At 39.9% G+C, this 21,686-nt stretch overlaps 1 pseudogene; it reads left to right on the plus strand.

The window, feature by feature from the left end:
- Window positions 1–14,314: 14,314 nt before the first annotated feature.
- LOC138089557 (stress-induced-phosphoprotein 1 pseudogene) lies at window positions 14,315–16,265 on the plus strand (annotated as a pseudogene).
- The last annotated feature ends 5,421 nt before the right edge of the window (window positions 16,266–21,686 follow it).

Consider the following 21,686-nt stretch of genomic DNA (forward strand, 5'->3'; position numbering starts at 1 on the left):
ACTCCAAAGCATAATTGTGCCACATGGGCCCAGTTGCCCCAAGGTAAGTGGGATCTCTAGGATCAGGGATTGAACTCGGTGTCTCCTGTGTTGGCAGGTAGAGTCATTACCACTGAGTCACCAGGGAAGCCCCTATTTCCATCCAGTTTAATGGCATGATTTAATTAATTCCTCCTAAGTAAAATATAAAATAGTATTTCTAAGTTTTTCTGTTTTCAGAGTGTTTTAACAATTTTGTCTTGAATTATACTTTGTTCCTTTCAGATCTATGCTGTTCTAACATACATTTTTCTTTTTAAGTTAGTCTTTTAAATTACATTGACCTTTGAACAATGTGGGAGTGAGGGCTTCAACCCTCTCTATTCAGTTTTAAAAATCCATGTATACCTTATTGATGTTTTCTTTACATACATGTTTCCTCCATATCAGCAGTCTGCATTCTCAGATTCAACCAGCCGTGGGTCGTGCAGCACCAGAATATTTAGTATTTTTAAAAATCCGTGTACAATCGGACCCACACCTGGGTCAGACTTGTATTGTTCAAGGATCATCTGTATATAGATAAAACACACTTTTTCAAAAAAAAGTTTCCTACCTTGTAAATCAACTCTTTAATTTTCTGACCTTTAATACTACTTTGTAGGATAAAATGTTCCCACATTCATTGCCAACAACATATTTAGTGATTAATGATTTAGAGAATACATTTTGAAAGTCCTTAGCTTATTAATAAGTAGTGTTATGACTTCCCCATTATTTATAAAATGGATAAATTCAATAAATAATCTGACATAATTTTATAGATTTGTAAGAAATGTTAACTTTCTTAGCTGAAATTATTTTCCCAATTATTTTCTTGATCTTCTCCTGTTTTCTTAAAGTAGAGTTTGTGAGAAACTATTAATTATAGTTTGAAAAAATTTTAAACGCTGTGAGCCAATTCAAAGATAATATTATCAAATATGAAGAAGTAATAGACTAGGCTGAGGCTGTGATCCTCAAAATTGTTCTGCTCATTGCATTTCTTAAGTTATTGGGATGGATTATGATTACTTGTATTGAATATCTAGTCTTTTTTTTAAAAAAATTTAAAAACTGTAACTTTGAGACATTTACTCCTAGACATGAGGAACTAATAGGTGCTGAATTTCCTATATATAAACAACTGGGGAAAAATATGAACAACTGGGGAAAATGGAAACATGCTATTTTAAGACACTAATGTCTTAAGAAAGAAGAAACACACTAGTTGGTGCCAGTGATTGAACCAGCTTTCTGCTGGAGACAGTTTATGAACTGTAGGTCAGGCAGAGAAAGCCCTAGCAAAGCACAGCAGTCCACTGAGTTGCAAGATAAATATCAGAGTTTGGGGAGGCAACTTAAATTTGCAAAGCAGAGTACTGGCGAAGAATGATTTTGAGGTATAAACCTCCAGGAATCTATTTCTGGGTCCATTTTTATTTTTGACTGAATATCAAGTTTCTCCAGGAAATTTGAAATTCTATGAAACCACATGAAGAATTACATGGAAGAATTCCGATATGGAGGAACCGTGTATGTAAATTTGAAGTTGAACGTACAAGATTGGAAGACTGTCAATCTACTGGCTGTAACTGTCATTTCCAGCCAGTTACAGTGAAGAGGTATTACAGTTCTGTAATCCTACACCTACCTTAGAGGAGTCATGCATTAATAGGAGAGCTAAACTAGACCTACAGTGAAGGCTACTGTATTTAAACCCTTAAAAAAAATCTTAACAACTAACACTGAAAGGATTATGGTGATCCACAAAACACCTAATCTTAGCCAAAAGGCCAAGAAGTGATTAATATACAAAACAAAAAACATAATATTTGAAACGAAGAAATCGAAGTCCAGACACTCAACAACATAAAATTTATAATACTTCATCATTTTAGCAATCAGTCATTAATTAATGGACACACAAAGAAGTAGAAACATGATATATGGTAGTAAAAAAAAAAAGTAGAAACAGAACCAGAAACAGCAGCGATGTTTGAATAAGCAGATAAACTTCAAAATCTCCACTGTAAACATTTTCAAAGCATTAGAAATTAAATTGGAGAAGGAAATGGCAACCCACTCCAGCGTTCTTGCCTGGAGAATCCCATGGACTGCAGAGCCTGATGGACTGCTGTCTACCGGGTCGCACGGAGTCGGACGCGACTGAAGCGGCTTAGCAGCAGCAGCAGCAGCAGCAGAAATTAAATATGAATACAAGAACAATAGAAAAGGAAATCATAAAATTAAAACTTACACAATCTAACTAAAAAAATGCAAATGCAATATAAAACATAAAAAATGTACTGTTAAGGGGCTTGAAAACAGATGTTACAAAGAAAAGATAACACATAGTGCTATAGACTGAATGTCTATGTCCTTCCTAAAATAATATGATGGAAAACCTAATTTCTAATGTGATGGAATTTGGAGGTGGCGCCTTTGGGAGGTGACTAAGTCATGAGAATAGAGACCTCACAGGTGAAATTAGTGCTTTTCTAAGAGAGACCCCGGAGAGCTCAATTACACATCTGTCATATGGTCTATGAACCAAGAAGTCAACTGTCACACAGAATCTGCCAACCTCTTGATCTTGGACTTTCTAGCCTCTAGAACTCTGAGAAATTAATTTCTATTGTTTATAAGGCACTAAATGTATGATAACTTGTTATAGCAGCCCAAACAAAGACACATAGATACAACAATAGACAATAACCAAAACGAGGCACAAAGAGAAAAAATAATTTTACTTTTAAATTTTTTTACTTTACAATATTGTATTGGTTTTGCCATATATTGCCACGGGTGTACATGTGTTCCCCATCCTGAATTCCCCACCACCACCCTCCCCATCCCATCCCTCTGGGTCATCCCAGTGCACCAGCTCCAAGCACCCTGTATCATGCATTGAACCTGGACTGGCGATTCATTTCACATATGCTGATACACATGTTTCAATGCCATTCTTCCAAATCATCCCATCCTTGCCATCTCCCACAGAGTCCAAAAGAATATTCTATACATCTGTGTCTCTTTTGCTGTCTCGCATACAGGATATCATTACCATCTTTCTAAATTCCATATATATGTGTTATTATACTGTATTTGGTGTTATTCTTTCTGGCTAACTTCACTCTGTAAAATAAGCTCCAATTTCATCCACCTCATTAGAACTGATTCAAATGTATTCTTTTTCATGGCTGAGTAATATTCCATTGTGTATATGTACCACAGCTTTCTTATCCATTCATTTGCCAACGGACATCTAGGTTGCTTCCATGTCCTGGCTGTTATAAACAGTGCTGCGATGAACACTGGGGTACACGTGTGTCTTTCAACTCTGGTTTCCTTGGTGTGTATGCCCAGCAGTGGGATTGGTGGGTCATATGGCAGTTCTATTTCCAGATTTTTAAGGAATCTCCACACTGTTCTCCATAGTGGCTGTACTAGTTTGCATTCCCACCAACAGTGTAAGAGGGTTCCCATTTCTCCACACCCTCTCCAGCATTTATCGCTTGTAGACTTTTGGATCACAGCCATTCTGACTGGCGTGAAATGGTACCTGACTGTGGTTTTGATTTGCATTTTTCTGATAATGAGTGATGTTGAGCATCTTTTCATGTGTTTGTTAGCCATCTGTATGTCTTCTTTGGAGAAATGTCTGTTTAGTTCTTTGGCCCATTTTTTGATTGGGTCGTTTATTTTTCTGGAATTGAGCTGCATAAGTTGCTTGTATATTTTTGAGATTAATTCTTTGGCAGTTGCTTTATTTGCTATTATTATCACCCATTCTGAAGGCTGTCTTTCACCTTGCTTATAGTTTCCTTTGTTGTGCAGTTCAGTTCAGTCACTCAGTTGTGTCCTACTCTTTGTAACTCCATGAATCACAGCACGCCAGGCCTCCCTGTCCATCACCAACTCCTAGAGTTCACTCAGACTTATATCCATTGAGTCAGTGATGCCATCTAGCCATCTCATCCTCTGTCATCCTCTTCTCCTCCTGCCCCCAATCCCTCCCAGCATCAGTCTTTTCCAATGAGTCAACTCTTCACATGAGGTGGCCAAAGTACTGGAGTTTCAGCTTTAGCATCATTCTTTTCAAAAAAATCCCAGGACTGATCTCCTTTAGAATGGACTGTTTGTATCTCCGTGCAGTCCAAGGGACTCTCAAGAGTCTTCTCCAACACCACAGTTCAAAAGCATCAATTCTTCGGTGCTCAGCTTTCATCACAAACCAACTCTCACATCCATACATGACAACTGGACAAACCATAGCCTTGACTAGATGGACCTTTGTTGGCAAAGTAATGTCTCTGCTTTTGAATATGCTATCTAGGTTGGTCATAACTTTTCTTCCAAGGAGTAAGCGTCTTTTAATTTCATGGCTGCAATCACCATCTGCAGTGATTTTGGAACTGAAAAAAATAAAGTCTGACACTGTTTCCACTGTTTCCCATCAATTTGTCATGAAGTGATGGGACCAGATGTCTTATCTTCATTTTTCTGAATGTTGAGCTTTAAGCCAACTTTTTCACTCTCCACTTTCACTTTCTAAAGAGGCTTTTTAGCTCCTCTTCACTTTCTGCCATAAGGGTGGTGTCATCTGCATATCTGAGGTCATTGATATTTCTCCAGGCAATCCTGATTCCAGCTTGTGCTTCTTCCAGCCCAGTGTTTCTCATGATGTACTCTGCATATAAGTTAAATAAACAGGGTGACAATATACAGCCTTGACATACTCCTTTTCCTATTTGGAACCAGTCTGTTGTTCCATGTCTAGTTCTAACTGTTGTTTCCTGACCTGCATATAGGTTTCTCAAGAGGCAGGTCAAGTGGTCTGGTATTCTCACCCTTCTCAGAATTTTCCACAGTTTACCGTGATCCATACAGTCAAAGGCTTTGGCATAGTCAATAAAGCAGAAATAGATGTTTTTCTGGAACTCTCTTGCTTTTTCCATGATCCAGCGGATGTTGGCAATTTGATCTCTGGTTCCTCTGCCTTTTCTAAAACCAGCTTGAACATCTGCAAGTTCACGTATTGCTGAAGCCTGGCTTGGAGAATTTTGAGTATTACTTTATTAGCACATGAGATGAGTGTGGTAGTTTGAGCATTCTTTGGCATTGCCTTTCTTTGAGATTGGAATGAAAACTAACCTTTTCCAGTCCTGTGGCCACTGCTGAGTTTTCCAAATTTGCTGGCATATTGAGTGCAGCACTTGCACAGCATCATCTTTCAGGATTTGAAATAGCTCAACTGGAATTCCATCACCTCCGCTAGCTTTGTTTGTAGTGATGCTTTCTAAGGCCCACTTGACTTCACATTCCAGGATGTCTGGCTCTAGGTGAGTGATCTAGGATGCTTTTGAACTGTGGTGTTGAAGACTCTTGAGAGTCCCTTGGACTGCAAGGAGAGCTATCCAGTCCATCCTAAAGGAAATCAGTCCTGAATATTCTTTGGAAGGACTGATGCCAAAGCTGAAACTCCAATACTTTGGCCACCTGATGCGAAGAAATGACTCATTAGAAAAGACCCTGATGCTGGGAAAGATTGAAGGCAGAAGGAGAAGGGGATGAGAGAGGATGAGATTGTTGGATGGCATCACCGACTCAATGGACATGAGTTTGAGTAAACTTCAGGGGTTGGTGATGGACAGGGAGGCCTGGCATGCCGCAGTCCATGGGGTTGCAAAGACACGACTGAGCAACTGATCTGAACTCATATGAACAATAGGAAAATGGATTATAGAAGAAAAATATCACTAGAGATAGAGGCATTTCATAGTAATAAAATATTAGATTTTGAAGAAAACATAATATGTATACACTGATAATAGTGCTTCATATACAAAGCAGAATCTTATAGCATTGTGGTCATTTTAAAACATACCCACAATGTTTTTATATTCTTCCTTCAAAATGTGGAGGTTAATTCTTTATTCCTTGAGTGTGATCTATACTTACTTATCCTGTTGCTAATGATTAAAATTCCGCAAAAGAGATGGTACGTAACTTCTGGAACTAGATAATAAATAGTATTGTAGATTCCTCCTTCCTTTCTCCCTCTCAGATCACATGCTTGAGGGGAAGTAGTTTACATCACATGAGGCAAAAGCTAAAGCCTCCTGCCAAAAACCACTTTAGAAGTGGATCCTTCAGTCCCATTATAGCCTGCTGGTGACTATGCATGCATGCATGCTCAGTGGCTCAGTTGCAATTCCCTGGACTGTAGCCCTCCAGGTTCCTTTTGTCCATGGAATTTTCCCGACAAGAATACTTAGGCAATTTGCTGTTTCCTCCTCCAGGGGATCTTCCCAACCCAGGGATCGAGCCATGTCTCCTGCATTGGCAGGAGGATTCTTTACCACTGAGCCTATAGCCCTGATTAATGTCTTGACTGCAGTCCTATAAGAGATCTACCCAAGTGAAGAAAACACCCAAATAACGGGTTCTGAATTCCTCATCCACAAAAACTTTGAGATAATAAATGTTTATTTTGTATGCTTCTAAATGTGGGGGTAATTTGTTATGAAACAATAAATAACTAATTTTAGACTGGAAAGGTTAAATAGAAATACCATTAATTACAATGGAGATTTAAATATTTATCTCTTAATAATTCATAGAAAAAATAAACAACAAATGAATATGCATAAAAAACCACTCTATCAACTAATTTGATTTAATTAACCTTTATAGAACTCTCCAACTCAGAGCAGCAGAACACCATTTTCTTCAACTGAATATGGAACATTCACTTAGACAGTGTGCTAGAATAAAGAACAAGTCCTAATAAATTTTAAAGTATTTAAATAAAATATCTAAAAAGACCTCAAAAATTGGATATTAACAACTGTCTTAATCCATTTCTAGCTGCTATAGCAAAATATCAGACTGGGTAGCTTATAAAGAATGGACATTTATCTCTCCATTTTGGAGACTGAAAAGCACAAGATTAAGTAAGATGTCAGAAAATTTGGTATCTGGTGAGGACCTATGTACAAGTCTATTTGTTGTGTCCTCGTATGGTGGAAGGGAACAAGGAAACTTTCAAGTCTATTTTATAAGAGTACTAACCCTATTCATGAATCATCATCCTCATGGCCACATCATGTCCCAAGGGCCTCACCACCTAATACCATCATTGTAGGCTTTAGAATGTCAACATATAACACATATGTCTGTATCTTGGGGAGATACAGACATTGAGACCACAGCAACAACACGTTTAAAAATAACACATATATCAAAGGAAAAATCAGAAGAAATTTTTAATAAGATTTTGAATTGAACTTTTCAATAAAAAAAAAGATTTAGAACTAAAAATTTTTTAAATTCCAAATTTGTTAGTTGTAACTCAGGCTCTGCTTAGAAAATATGCTGAACTTTGAAGTCTTTTAATAAAAATTAACATAAGGTTATAATAGTGATTCATTATATAAGAAGAGGAGGAGGGCATGGCAACCCACTCCAGTATTCTTGCCTGGAGAATCCCATGGATAGAGGAGCCTGGTTGGCTACAGTCCATAGGGTTGCAAAGAGCTAGACACACTGAAGTGACTTAGGACACATGCACACATTTAAGAGGGCTTCCCAGGTGGTGCCAGTGGTAAAGAATCCACCTGCCAATGCAGGAGGTGCAAGAGATGCAGGTTCAATCCCTGGGTCAGGAAGATCCCTTGGAGTAGGAAATAACAACCTACTCCAGTATTCTTGCCTGGAAAATTGCATGGACAGAGGATCCTAGTGGGCTACAGTCCCTGGGATTGGAGAGTCAGACATGATTGAGCATGCACACACACATATAAGAAATGTCTATAATCAGTGATCTAAGCTTCTACCAAAAGATGCTAAAAAGAACAGTGAAGTAAACTAAAATAAGTAGAAGGAAGGAAAATTTAAAGATACAACGGGAAACCGATGAAACAAAAAATTGAAAATAAATAAATAAATGAAACCAAAAGTTGATTCTCTGAAAAAATGAATGAAATTAACAATGCTCTAAAAAAGGCTTATTTTTTTTTAATAGAGGATATCAAATTACCAATATTGGGGAAAAATATCATTTACTACAGATGCCGTAGACATTGAAAGGATAATAAAAATATTGAGAATAACTTTATGCCAATAATCTTGACAACTCAGCCAAAAAGATACTTTCCTTGAAAGTTACAAATTATCAAAACTGATACAAGAAAGAAATTTGAGTCATACAAGAAAGAAATTTGAGTCATACAAGAAAATTTGAATCATTCTATATCTACTCAAAACAAAAAAATGTGTAACAAAAATATTCCAAAAAAATCCCTGAAATGTGGGCCCAAATGATTTCACTAGTATGCTCAATAAAACACTAAGGGAAGAAATTGTATAAATTCTTTACAAACACATTCAGGAAGGAGCATAATCCAACTAATTATATAAGGCCAGCATTATTCTGATACCAAAACTAGATATAAATTCTACAAGAAAAATACAATAAAATAATAGCCCTCATGAATATAGACATAAAAATACTTATTGAAATATTTAGTAAATTAAAATCAGCAACATAAAATAGGGATAATCTATAATTAGGGATAATGGAGATAATCTACCATGGCAAATTGAGATTTAATGCCAGTACTGTGAGTTTGATTAACACTGAAAACTCAGTTACTGTAATTCACCAAATAGATAATAACCAAATAGACAAAATGTATATTTATTTAAATAGATGAAGAAAAAGCATTGCCCCAGTTTGATACACTTTAGTCACAAAAACTTCCAGCAGAAGAGTTGAACTTCCTCAACTTTAGAACAAGCACCTGTTGAAAACCAATAGAAAGTGAAAGTGAAAGACACTCAGTCGGTGTCCAACTCTTTGCGACCCCATGGACTGTATAGTCCATGGAATTCTCCAGGCCAGAACACTGGAGTCAGTAGCCTTTCCTTTCTCCAGGGAATCTTCCCAACCCAGGGATTGAAACTGGATCTCCCACATTGCAGATGGATTCTTTACCAGTTGAGCCACAAGGGAAGCCCTAAAAACCAGTTCAGTTAGTTCAGTCGCTCAGTCGTTTCCGACTCTTTGTGACCCCATGAATCACAGCATGCCAGGCCTCCCTGTCCATCACCAACTCCCGGAGTTCACTCAGACTCATGTCCATCGAGTCAGTGATGCCATCCAGCCGTCTCATCCTCTGTCATCCCCTTCTCCTCCTGCCCTCAATCCCTCCCAGCATCAGAGTCTTTTCCAATGAGTCAACTCTTCACATGAGGTGGCCAAAGTACTGGAGTTTCAGCTTTAGCATCATTCCTTCCAAAGAAATCCCAGGGCTGATCTCCTTCAGAATGGACTGGTTGGATCTCCTTGCAGTCTAAGGGACTCTCACGAGTCTTCTCCAACACCACAGTTCAAAAGCATCAATTCTTCGGCGCTTAGCTTTCTTCACAGTCCAACTCTCACATCCATACATGACTACTGGAAAAATTATAGTCTTGACTAGACAGACCTTTGTTGGCAAAGTAATGTCTCTGCTCTTCAATATGCTATCTAGGTTGGTCATAACTTTTCTTCCAAGGAGTAAGCGTCTTTTAATTTCATGGCTGCAGTCACCATCTGCAGTGATTTTGAAGCCCCCCAAAACAAAGTGTGACACTGTTTCCACTGTTTCCCCATCTATTTCCCATGAAGTGATGGGGCCGGATGCCATGATCTTCATTTTCTGAATGTTGAGCTTTAAGCCAACTTTTTCATTCTCCTCTTTCACTTTCATCAAGAGATTCTTTAGTTCCTCTTCAGTTTCTGCCATAAGGGTGGTGTCATCTGCATATCTGAGGTTATTGATATTTCTCCCGGCAATCTTGATTCCAGCTTACCAAATTCAGACTTAAATTGAAGAAATTAGGGAAAACCGCTAGACCATTCAGGTATGACCTCAATCAAATCCCTTATGATTATACAGTGGAAGTGAGAAATAGATTTAAGGGCCTAGATCTGATAGATAGAGTGCCTGATGAACTATGGACTGAGGTTCATGACATTGTACAGCAGACAGGGATCAAGACCATCCCCATGGAAAAGAAAGGCAAAAAAGCAAAATGGCTGTCTGGAGAGGCCTTACAAATAGCTGTGAAAAGAATAGAGGCAAAAAACAAACGAGAAAAGGAAAGATATAACCATCTGAATGCAGAGTTCCAAAGAATAGCAAGAAGAGAAGAAAAGATAAGAAAGCCTTCTCTAGCGATCAATGCAAAGAAATAGAGGAAAACAACAGAATGGGAAAGACTAGAGATCTCCTCAAGAAAATTAGAGATACCAAGGGAATATTTCATGCAAAGATGGGCTTGATAAAGGACAGAAATGGTATGGACCTAACAGAAGCAGAAGATATTATGAAGAGGTGGCAAGAATACACAGAAGAACTGTACAAAAAAGATCTTCACAACCTGGAAAATCACGTTGGTGTGATCACTCATCTAGAGCCAGACATCCTGGAATGTGACGTCAAGTGGGCCTTAGAAAGCATCACTACGAACAAAGCTAGTGGAGGTGATGGAATTCCAGTGGAGCTATTTCAAATCCTAAAAGATGATGCTGTCAAAGTGCTGCACTCAATATGCCAGCACATTTGGAAAACTCAGCAGTGGCCACAGGACTGGAAAAGGTCAGTTTTCATTCCAATCCCAAAGAAAGGCAATGCCAAAGAATGCTTAAACTACTGCACAATTGCACTCATCTCACATGCTAGCAAAGTAATGCTCAAAATTCTCCAAGCCAGGCTTCAGCAATACGTGAACTGTGAACTCTCTGACATTCAAGCTGGTTTTAGAAAAGGCAGAGGAACCAGAGATCAAATTGGCAGCATCTGCTGGATCATCGAAAAAGCAAAAGAGTTCCAGAAAAACATCTATTTCTGCTTTATTGACTATGCCAAAGCCTTTGACTGTGTGGATCACAAGAAGCTGGAAAATTCCGAGAGAGATGGGAATACCAGACCACCTGACCTGCCTCTTGAGAAATCTGTATGCAGGTCAGTAAGCAACAGTTAGAACTGGACATGGAACAACAGCCTGGTTCCAAATAGGAAAAAGAGTACATCAAGGCTGTGTATTGTCACCTTGCTTATTTAACTTATATAAAAACCAGTAACCATCACTATAATGGTGAATGAGTGACTGATTTCCCCTCTGATCAGAAATAAGGTGAAAATGTCTACTCTCACTACTCTATTCAACTTTTTTATTGGAGGTCACATATTTCCTGGAACATGGCAAGGGAGAAGTATGAAAGTCATATAAATTGAAAAGGAAGAAGTCAAATAGCTTTTATTTGTAGATGGCATGATCTTGTACATGATGTATACTAACACATCCTACGTATAAGCTACTTGAAGACATTTTAATAATTTTGCTAGATCCCATGTATATATAACCAAAATCACTTGTATTATTGTTAGTATGAAAATTAAATTTTAAAATACTGTTTATGATACTATCCAATATCATGAAACATTAAGAGGTAAAGTTTACAAAGTATGTTAAAACATATAAATTGAAAACTACAAAGGACTCATTATAATACTTACTATATTATATACTTATAATGAAGATGTGAATAAATGGAAACATTTTCATGGATTAGAAGGCATGGTACTGCTAAAATATAAATTTCCTCCCATATTTATCTATATATTCTATCCAGTTGCAATCAAACTACCTACTACACTATTTTGGGGGGGTAGAAATTAAAAAGCCGACATTAATATTAGGTTGGTGCAAAAGTAATTGTGGTTTTGCATTGTTGAACTTTGCCATTTGATATTGAAATAGATTAAATGGGCTTTCCTGGTAGGAGAAGGCAATGGCACCCCACGCCAGTACTCTTGCCTGGAAAATCCCATGGATGGAAGAGCCTGGTAAGCCACAGTCCATGGGTTTGCAAAGAGTTGTGTGCAAAAGTAATTGTGGTTTTGCATTGTTGAACTTTGCTATTTGATATTGAAATAGATTAAATGGGCTTCCTTGGTAGCTCAACTGGTAAAGAATCCACTTGCAATGCCTGAGACCCCAGTTCTATTCCTGCCTAACAAGTTCCCCTTCAGAAGGTTTAGGCTACCTACTCCAGTATTCTTGGGGTTCCCTGGTGGCTCAGACGGTAAAGAATCCACCTGCAAAGTGGGAGACCTGGGTTTGATTCCTGGCTGGAGGGCATGGCAACCTACTCCAGTATTCTTGCTTGGAGAATTCCCATGGACAGAGGAGTCTGGTGGGCTGCAGTCCACAGGGTTGCAAAGAGTCAGACACGACTGAGTGACTGAGCCCAGCACAAACACAAAGTGCATTTCTTGCTTAATGATTTTTTGCTAATGACTTATTACTTGCTGTTTATTTTATATTTATTTTAGACTATGGAAATGATGTTAGACAAAAAGAAAATTCAAATGATTTTCTTATTAGAGTTCAGAATGGGTTGTAAAAGCAGTGGAGACAACTTGCAACATCAACAAAAAATTTGGCCCAGGAACTGCTAACAAATGTACAGTACAGTGGTGGTTGAAGAAGTTTTGCAAAGGAGACAAGAGCCCTGAAAATGATTAATGTAGTGGCCAGCCATCAGTCGCTCAGTCGTGTCTGACTCTTTGCGACCCCATGGATCACAGCAGGCCAGGTCTCCCTGTCCATCACCAACTCCCGGAGTCATTCAGACTCATGTCCATCTAGTCAGTGATGCCATCCAGCCATCTCATCCTTGGTCATCCCCTTCTCCTCCTGCCCTCAATCCTGCCCAGCATCAGTCTTTTCCAATGAGTCAACTCTTCTCATAAGGTGGCCAAAGTACTGGAGTTTCAGCTTTAGCATCATTCCTTCCAAAGAAATCCCAGGGCTGGTCTCCTTCAGAATGGACTGGTTGGATCTCCTTACAGTCCAAGGGACTCTCAAGAGTCTTCTCCAACACCACAGTTCAAAAGCATCAATTCTTCGGCGCTCAGCCTTCTTCACAGTCCAACTCTCACATCCATACATGACTACTGGAGAAACCATAGCCTTGACTAGATGGATTGGAAAAGTGTAAAAGCTCAGTAAGTGGGTGCCTTGAGATCTGACCAAAAAAAAAAAAAAAACCCCACATCATTTTGAAGTATTCTCTTGTTCTATATAACAACAATGAACCATTTCTTGATTGGACTGTGATATATGATGAAAAGTGGATTTTACACAACTACTGGCAATGACCAGTTCAGTGATTGGACTGAGAAGCTCCAAAGCAGTTCCCAAACTTGTGCCAAGAAAGGTCATGATCACTGTTTGGTGATCTGCTGCTGATCTGATCCACTATGGCTTTCTGAATCCTGGCAAAATCATTACATCTGAGGAGTATGCTTAGCGAATTGATGAGAAGCACCCAAAACTGCAACACCTCCAGCAAGCATTGGTCAACAGAAAGGACCCAATTCTTCTCCACAATAACCAACTGCACACTGTTGTACAACCAGTGTTTCAGAAGTTGATTGAATTGGGCTACAAAGTTTTGCCTCATCCACCATATTCACCTGACCTCTCGCCAACCAAATGCCACTTCTTCAAGCATCTCAACAACTTTTTGCAGGGAAAATGCTTCCAGAACCAGCAGGAGGCAGAAAACGCTTTCCATGAGTTCACTGAATACCAAGGCATGGATTTTTATGCTACAGAAATAAACTTATTTCTCGTTGGCAAAAATGTGTTGATTGCAATGGTTCCTACTTTGATAAATAAATATGTGTTTCAGCCTAGTGATAGTGATTTTTTTTAATTTAATTTTTACTTTATTTTACTTTACAATACTGTATTGGTTTTGCCATACATTGACATGAATCCACCACGGGTGTACATGCGTTCCCAAACATGAAGCCCCCTCCTGTGATAGTGATTTAAAATGCAGAGTCCTAAGCCACAATTCCATTTGCACCAACCCAATAATTGTATGGAAATGCAAAGGACCTAGAAGAGAAAAAAGAGTTTTGTCTGTAAAACAAAATTGTAGGATTCATATTACTTAACTTTGAGGTTACTATAAGTCTATAGTAATACAGACTATGATATTAGCAAACTATCAAATTTATTTATATACATATATATGTATATATATATATTTGGATACATGAAAACAGAGTCCAAAAGTAGACCTACATATTTTCAACTGACTTCTGGAAAAAGGGCCAAGGTAATCAGATGAGAAGATAATAATTCTCTCAACAAATGGTACTAAAATGAATGGAGGTTGGGAACGTGGAGCCGACGGAGTCTATTCAACGGGGTTCCGGACCGGGCTATGGAGCAGGTAAATGAGCTCAAAGAGAAGGGCAACAAGGCCCTGAGTGCTGGCAACATTGATGATGCGCTCCAGTGCTACTCCCAAGCCATTAAATTAGACCCCCAGAACCATGTGCTCTACAGCAATCGCTCCGCGGCCTCTGCCAAGAAAGGAGACTACCGGAAGGCTTACGAGGACGGCTGCAAAACCGTTGCCCTGAAGGCTGACTGGGGCAAGGGCTATTCACAAAAAGCAGCGGCTCTTGAATTCTTAAACCGATTTGAAGAAGCCAAGCAAACCTATGAGGAGGGTTTAAAACATGAAGCAAACAATCCTCAGCTCAAAGAAGGTTTCCAGAATATGGAGGCCCGGTTGGCAGAAAGGAAATTCATGAACCCTTTCAATATGCCTAATCTGTCCCAGAAGTTGGAGAGTGATCCCAGGACCAAGACTCTGCTCGCAGATCCTACCTACCGGGAACTGATCGAGCTGCTGCGGAACAAGCCGTCCGACCTGGGCATGAAACTGCAAGATCCCTGGATCATGACTACTCTTAGCGTCCTGCTCGGAGTTGATCTGGGCAGTATGGATGAGGAGGAGGAGGAGGAGTTTGCAACACCCCCGCCACCACCTCCTCCCAAAAAGGAGACAAAACCAGAGCCAATGGAAGAAGATCTTCCGGAGAGTAAGAAGCAGGTGCTGAAAGAAAAAGAGCTGGGGAATGAAGCCTATAAGAAGGACTTTGACAAAGCCTTAAAGCACTACGACAGAGCCAAGGACCTGGATCCCACCAACATGACGTACATAACCAACCAAGCAGCCGTGTACTTCGAAAAAGGTGACTACGGTCAGTGCCGGGAGCTCTGTGAGAAGGCCGTTGAAGGGCAAGAAAACCGAGAAGACTACCGGCAGATTGCCAAAGCTTACACACGAATTGGCAACTCTTATTTCAAAGAAGAAAAGTACAAGGATGCCATCCATTTCTACAAGTCTCTGGCAGAGCACTGAACCCCAGATGTGCTCAAGAGATGCCAACAGGCAGAGAAAATCTTGAAGGAGCAAGAGCGGCTGGCCTGACCTGGCCTTGAAGGAGAAGAACAAAGGCCATGAGTGTTTCCAGAAAGGGGACTACCCCCAGGCCATGAAGCACTAAACAGAAGCCATTAAACGGAACCCCAAAGATGCCAAGCTGTACAGCAACCGAGCTGCCTGCTACACCAAGCTCCTGGAGTTCCAGCTGGCGCTCAAGGACTGTGAGGAGTGCATCCAGCTGGAGCTGACCTTCATCAAGGGTTATACCCGGGAGGCAGCCGCCCTGGAGACGATGAAGGACTATACAAAAGCCATGGATGTCTACCAGAAAGCACTCGACCTGGACTCCAGCTGCAAGGAGGCCGCAGATGGTTACCAGCACTGCATGATGGCCCAGTACAACCAACACGACAGCCCCGAGGATGTGAAGCGGCGGGCCATGGCCGACCCAGAGGTGCAGCAAATAATGAGTGACCCGGCCATGCGGCTCATCCTGGAGCAGATGCAGAAGGACCTGCAGGCGCTCAGCGAACACTTAAAGAATCCTGTGATAGCACAGAAGATCCAGAAGCTGATGGATCCTGAAGCTGATAGCCATCCGGTGATGACTTGCTCATCATCCCCTTCACTTCGCCCTCATGTGGAAAGAGGAGCTGGGACCGCGGCACGCAGCATGGAGCAGAGGGAAGAGAAGGGGAGACAAGCGAACAGTGTATCTATATATTTATACAGACCTACATGGAAGATTCAGAGACTTATACTCGCGTATTCGTGCAGCTGCTGCCTCTGGGCCCTCCCAGCACACGCATGGTCCTTCCCCTGCCCCCCAGTTGTTGTCTCAGTTGGTTATTTTTTATGTGGGGCAGTGGGCTTGTACGGGGAGGGGAGGGTGTTCTTCCCAACCTCAGGTCCCAACTGTCTTCATTCACATTGTTAACGCCACGTCCTCTTCTCCAATAAAACAAGCCAGTCAGGCGTGGTTATACATTGAAAAAAAAAATGAATGGATATCTGCATTAAAGAAAACAGAAAACAGCCCTTACCTAAGGCCTTTACAGCAAACACCAGTAAATCATAAAACCAAGGTTATAAAATTTCCAGGGAAAAACAGAAGAATATTCACAAATTTGGGGTAAGTGAAGATTTCTAAAATGGGATTAAAAAAACAATAAAGCATAAAAGAAAAGGCTTAATAAATGAAATTTAGAATTAAGCATTGCTCCTAAGCAGTTATAGCATTACAAACTTGTCTCAGTACATGGTAACACCCACTCAATCAAATGGTTGTTTACATTTTTAAACATACCAAGTGGATGTATTTATTTTGTGTAAATTGTATCTCATTAGGTTTATCTGAAAAATACATAGCTCTGATAATACTTTTTTATCTTAATTTTGGTTAAATCATTTTGTATTTCTTTTATCCCTGTGTTGACAAGTTGAGAGATGAGATCAGTCTTATTCTCAAGGTTTAGGCCATTTTGCATTTTGCTTCTACGAAAGAAAAAATGATTTAAAATTTTCCTAGTACTAATATTAGTAAAACTTGGAAACATAGGTAACATTGAAGGATATCCATTCACTTCGGCACCATTTGGCCAGTGTGTGCATAGTCGCTTTGGTCATGTCCAGCTCTGTGTGACATGATGGACTGTAGCCTTCCAGGTTCCTCTTCCATTGGATTCTCCAGGCAGGAATACTAGAGTGGGCCGTCATGCCCTCCTTCAGGGGATCTTCCCAACCCAGGGATCAAATCCGTGTCTCTTATGTCTCCTGCATTGGCAGGCTGGTTCTTTACCTCTAGCACCACCTGGGAAGCACATTTGGCCAAGGGGTCTCAATCAATCCTATTAGGAACAATATCTCCTTTATTTTATTGACAGGAAATCCAGAGATATTATCACTTAACGTCATAATATTAAATATATATATATATATAAAATCAAGTATAAAATAAAGAGGAAAAAGTTATCTGTATAAAACAACATGTAGTTCAATGTGTAAATGCTTGGGTAAAACTAACAGTCAAAATGAAACAGAAGCCTGAACCTACTTGGAGTCAACGTCAGTGTGACAGATGGGGTGTAGATATTGTACTGGTATCAATACCACCAGCCGAGGCGTTTTCAGTTATGAGATTTTTCTGGAATAAACAAATCTTGATAAGGTTAGGAAACACAGATATATTCTTTCCTCAATTTATATAGTAGATACATCCGGGGGAAAAAATGATGCAAAAACTTATGCTTGTGTGCAAAATAGATTTAACTTAGGCTTCAAATATAATATAATAAATGAATGTCCAGTGGCCCTTACAGACCTGCGTTGGGGGGCAATTTACGGTGTGGGACTGACTCACCCATAGCACTCTAACCTCACTGTGTACTGATGCCTGTAGTCCCCCTCCTTACTGGCTCCACCAAAAAACACCCTGGATGTCTCATAAAAATCCAGTAAGGAGCTGTTCCAAATCTTATGAGAGTCACAGACCATAAAACACACACACACAAACAAAAAACTAGTAAAGAACTGTCATCTGAACACGGGGTGGCAGAAAACCTTGCAGAAATTCTGCTGAGTTACAGGGAAGAAATGGGGACTGGAAGCAAGACATTTTGAATCTGAAGGGAAACGAAAAGACTTTTTATCCTCTTTGAATGCATGTTACCTGACTGAATGGAAAACCTTAATTTTTACCTTCACATTCGTCATAAACATCGCAGTGGATAAAGGGGGCTTGTTTTATTTTGCGATCCCCTCCCTCCACCCCCCTTTGCTGCCTTGCCAGCGGTAAATCTCTTGGCCTGACTGCCTCATCCGGTTCACCCTCTGCCTCCTAGTAACCTGGCACGCATCTGGACCTTTGGGACAGTCTTGTCCCCAGCGTTTATCACCTTAATACGCAGTGCTCTCGCACAGCTTTGCCAGGCCTTTCTCAGGAGGTCCATCTTCTTAGCTTCGTTAAAGAACGTAGCTGTGCTGATTTCCCACAAAATTTAATGCTTTCCACGTGGAGGGATTTTACAGATCACAGAGTGGTCTCTTATCAATGACTTCCTTTAACTTGAAGTTCAGCTAACAGATGAAGCCAGTCTTTTCTCGCAGTGAAGGACCTAGGCTATAGGAAAAGGCCTCTTTCACCGAGGACCCTTTAAGGGCCTGGGCCGGGACGTCTGTGGGGCGAGGGCCAGGGAAAGGGGCGGGTGGGGGAGTGTCTTCTTTCTCCCCCCACCTCCGGCTGCGACCGAGCCGGGGTGGGTGGGGGCTGGCTCCTTCCTTTAGCCCGCAGCTGCTGCACATTCAGCTTACTAGCCGGGGCCAGGAGACCGGGCGGCAGCGACTCCAGCTCCCGAAAAGTGAATCCGCTCAGGGGGCTACCGCAATGCCCCGAGCCTTCGGGGTGCTCCTGGTCCTGCTGCTCAGCGGAGGCCTCGGGGGCGGCCAGGCGCAGCGCCCGGAGCGGCAGCAGCAGCAGCATCGGCGGCAGCCACCCGCGCATCAGCAAAGAGGTACAGTCGAGGCACGGGCTCCAGGTCACAGGCTCTGCTGGGGCCCGCGGACCTTCTCTGGTCCCTTCGTCCTACGCTTGCTGGAGAGGGACCGCTTTCTTGCTTTGCCTTTGGGGAGCGCGCTTTGGGGCGAGAGGGTCTAAGTTTGATGCAAGTTCACTTTTAGCTTCCTGAGTTCACCCACCGTCTGCCTACCTCCCCCCAAAGAAAACCGAGCGTTTTGGTCTTCCATTAGTTTCTGAGTCGACTTGCTATCACTGAACATCCTACAAATTAATTTCCTAAGTTTTTCTAAGAGGCAAACTTTCAACCAATTGAAAAACTTTAAAAAGTTTCCCCAAATCCGTTTCCATCCCCGCAGAGAAAGATTTCCCAAGCTGTGGCTTGTCTTGGAGCTTTATGGAGGGCAGCTGATACATCTTTATTTTTAGAGACTTTGTTTCTAACTCTTTGAACAGGGCGTGTTAAGGCGTTTTTGTTGTTCAGTCGGTAAGTCAAGTATGTGGATTTTCTTCTTTCTTGACAGTGGTGCCCCAGAATCATCTTTTTATTTAACGACATCCTATTTTGCGTATGCTATTTTATTATAGTGAAATGCCTCCCCTTGCTAAAACACGGATGAAACCTCTATGTCATTTGTGTTTTAATTAAGACCACAGTGCCCAGATAACACTCTTCGCCTGACTTTGGAAAACAGTTATACTTAATGTAACATAAATTACTCTCCTCAGAGTACCTTAATGTTTATATGCATATGATTTCTGAAACTCTGGGGAGACTTTGCAGGGTTAGTTATGGTCATGAATTTTAAAAGAAGTGCACGTGCAGCATTTAACACAATAATTTATAATACAACATTTGAGCAGACTTTTCTGTAAGTTGGAAAACATGTATCAAAGTAAAAAAAAAGTTTAAGAAATATTTAAGGTTTGGTTTCAAACATCAAAATGTTACCCTAAGAGTACAAAATCTGGAGATTAGTAGCTTTTGAAAGTTTTGTTGAGACCGAATCTGCCAGAATTTTAAAGAATACTTACCCCTCTTTTAGTTAACTGGAATAAGCTATGTCAACAGTTCTGATAGTTTTTCTGCTTGCAATCTAGCATTTCTAGCATTGCTACTTTATTTTAAAGGGAGAAAAAAAAATGTACTCTAAGCTCCTAGCTATAATAATAACCCCCTGATTAAAATTCCTAGAATAAAAATGACCTTACATTCACTATATAATATTTTTTTTCCTTCTATTTTGGCTTTTGCTTTTCTGAGAAGTCAAATGGGATCAATGTGGCGTAATTAATAGACTTTATGAGAATGATTTTGAGAATATCTTTGGCAGCTGATTTAAAAAATACTACTTTTAAATATTAACTTTACTCAGTTATGTGATGTTTTAACAAAACATAATACTTTAATACTCATAGGCAGCTGGGAGTAAAGATACCAAGATCACCAACCCTCTGTTCACTTGAAGCTCAAAGCATGCAGAGTAGGGATCAAGTGGGTTCCTGACAGTTTTCCATGGCATGTCCCCCCCTTTTTTTCTCTTATTCTCTCTCCTGTCTCCTCCATCTCCCCAGTTTTATTTGAGGCAAAATTAACTCTGATTTCTATGGTCCAGGCTCAAGATGAAATGAATTCAGAATAGAGAAATTATACTGCCATTCTGTTGAGACATCATTTGAACATTATGCACAATAAGGAATTCTGTGCAAAATAACTATAACATAGAGTCCACTATACACTGCTATATTTTGCATTCTAGCATCAATTATTGTGTATTTTATGGATTATTTGCAATATATTTAGAGACTGGCTCATGGATAAATGGTTAAAGCTTGTTAATATTAAAGTCTACATAAAATATATTTCATAATGCCTTAAATTTGTATAGTGCTTTATATTTTAAAAACACCTTATATATGTGAGATTATTTTACCTTCAGTCATTATTTATTGTTGGACAAATTTAAAATTTGAGGCTTGGAGTAGCTGTGACTTAAGTTCATGCAATAACTTAATTCTTAACAACTAAGAGCACTTCTAGTATTGTTTTATGCTCAAGTTCCCATTTTATAGTACAAAAGTTTTTTTTTTTATCATTTAATTTTTTGAGGCCATGTTTCCTTTTCAATACTGCTCTGTTAAAGCAAGGTCTCAGTGAAGATTATTGGATATGAGTTTGATTGAAGAGATGTTTTCTTGGCTATCATCAGTTTTCTCTTTTCAATTATACTAGCACTGACCTTCCTGGCCAAGAATTAATTTAGAATGAGTTCTGTTTTCCCTTATAGTATGGTACCAGTTTACTAAGAAAGTTGACATGAAGAAACATTTTTAGATATTGTAACTAAGTAAGAAACTTAATCAGATTTTTTTTTCTTTGAAATCTTGTGTAGTTTCTAGAACACAGTGAATTGTGGTATCAATAGTATTGACTCAGCAGGAAAGATAGTCCAAGGAAATTCCTTAACTAAATTTAAGATTGACAGAATAGGAAAATGATACAAAGTGGATCTGTATTTCAGCAAGGCAGTAGATAAGATCTTATCCTGATATTTGTGTAAATAATGTGTGGAAATGGAAATGTAATAGTAGGTAAGTTGCAACAGAGTGGAAATAATTTCCAAAGACTATTGCAGAGTAGATCAAGATCGATCCAGGAAGAAGTCTTTAGGGCTGTGACAGAGGTTCCCTTATGTTCATTTGTCTTGGTAAAGGCTTGATGGAAAATATAACATCCACGTTTATGACAACTGCTGGTATTCCAAAATTGATTCAGATGGCTAAGCTGGTGACTATCAGATTCAGGAATCTATAAAGGTCTCTATAGGCTGATCCACGAACAGAACC

This window comes from Capricornis sumatraensis, chromosome 13 (assembly GCF_032405125.1).
Source record: "Capricornis sumatraensis isolate serow.1 chromosome 13, serow.2, whole genome shotgun sequence".
NCBI classification, from domain to species: Eukaryota; Metazoa; Chordata; class Mammalia; order Artiodactyla; family Bovidae; genus Capricornis; species Capricornis sumatraensis.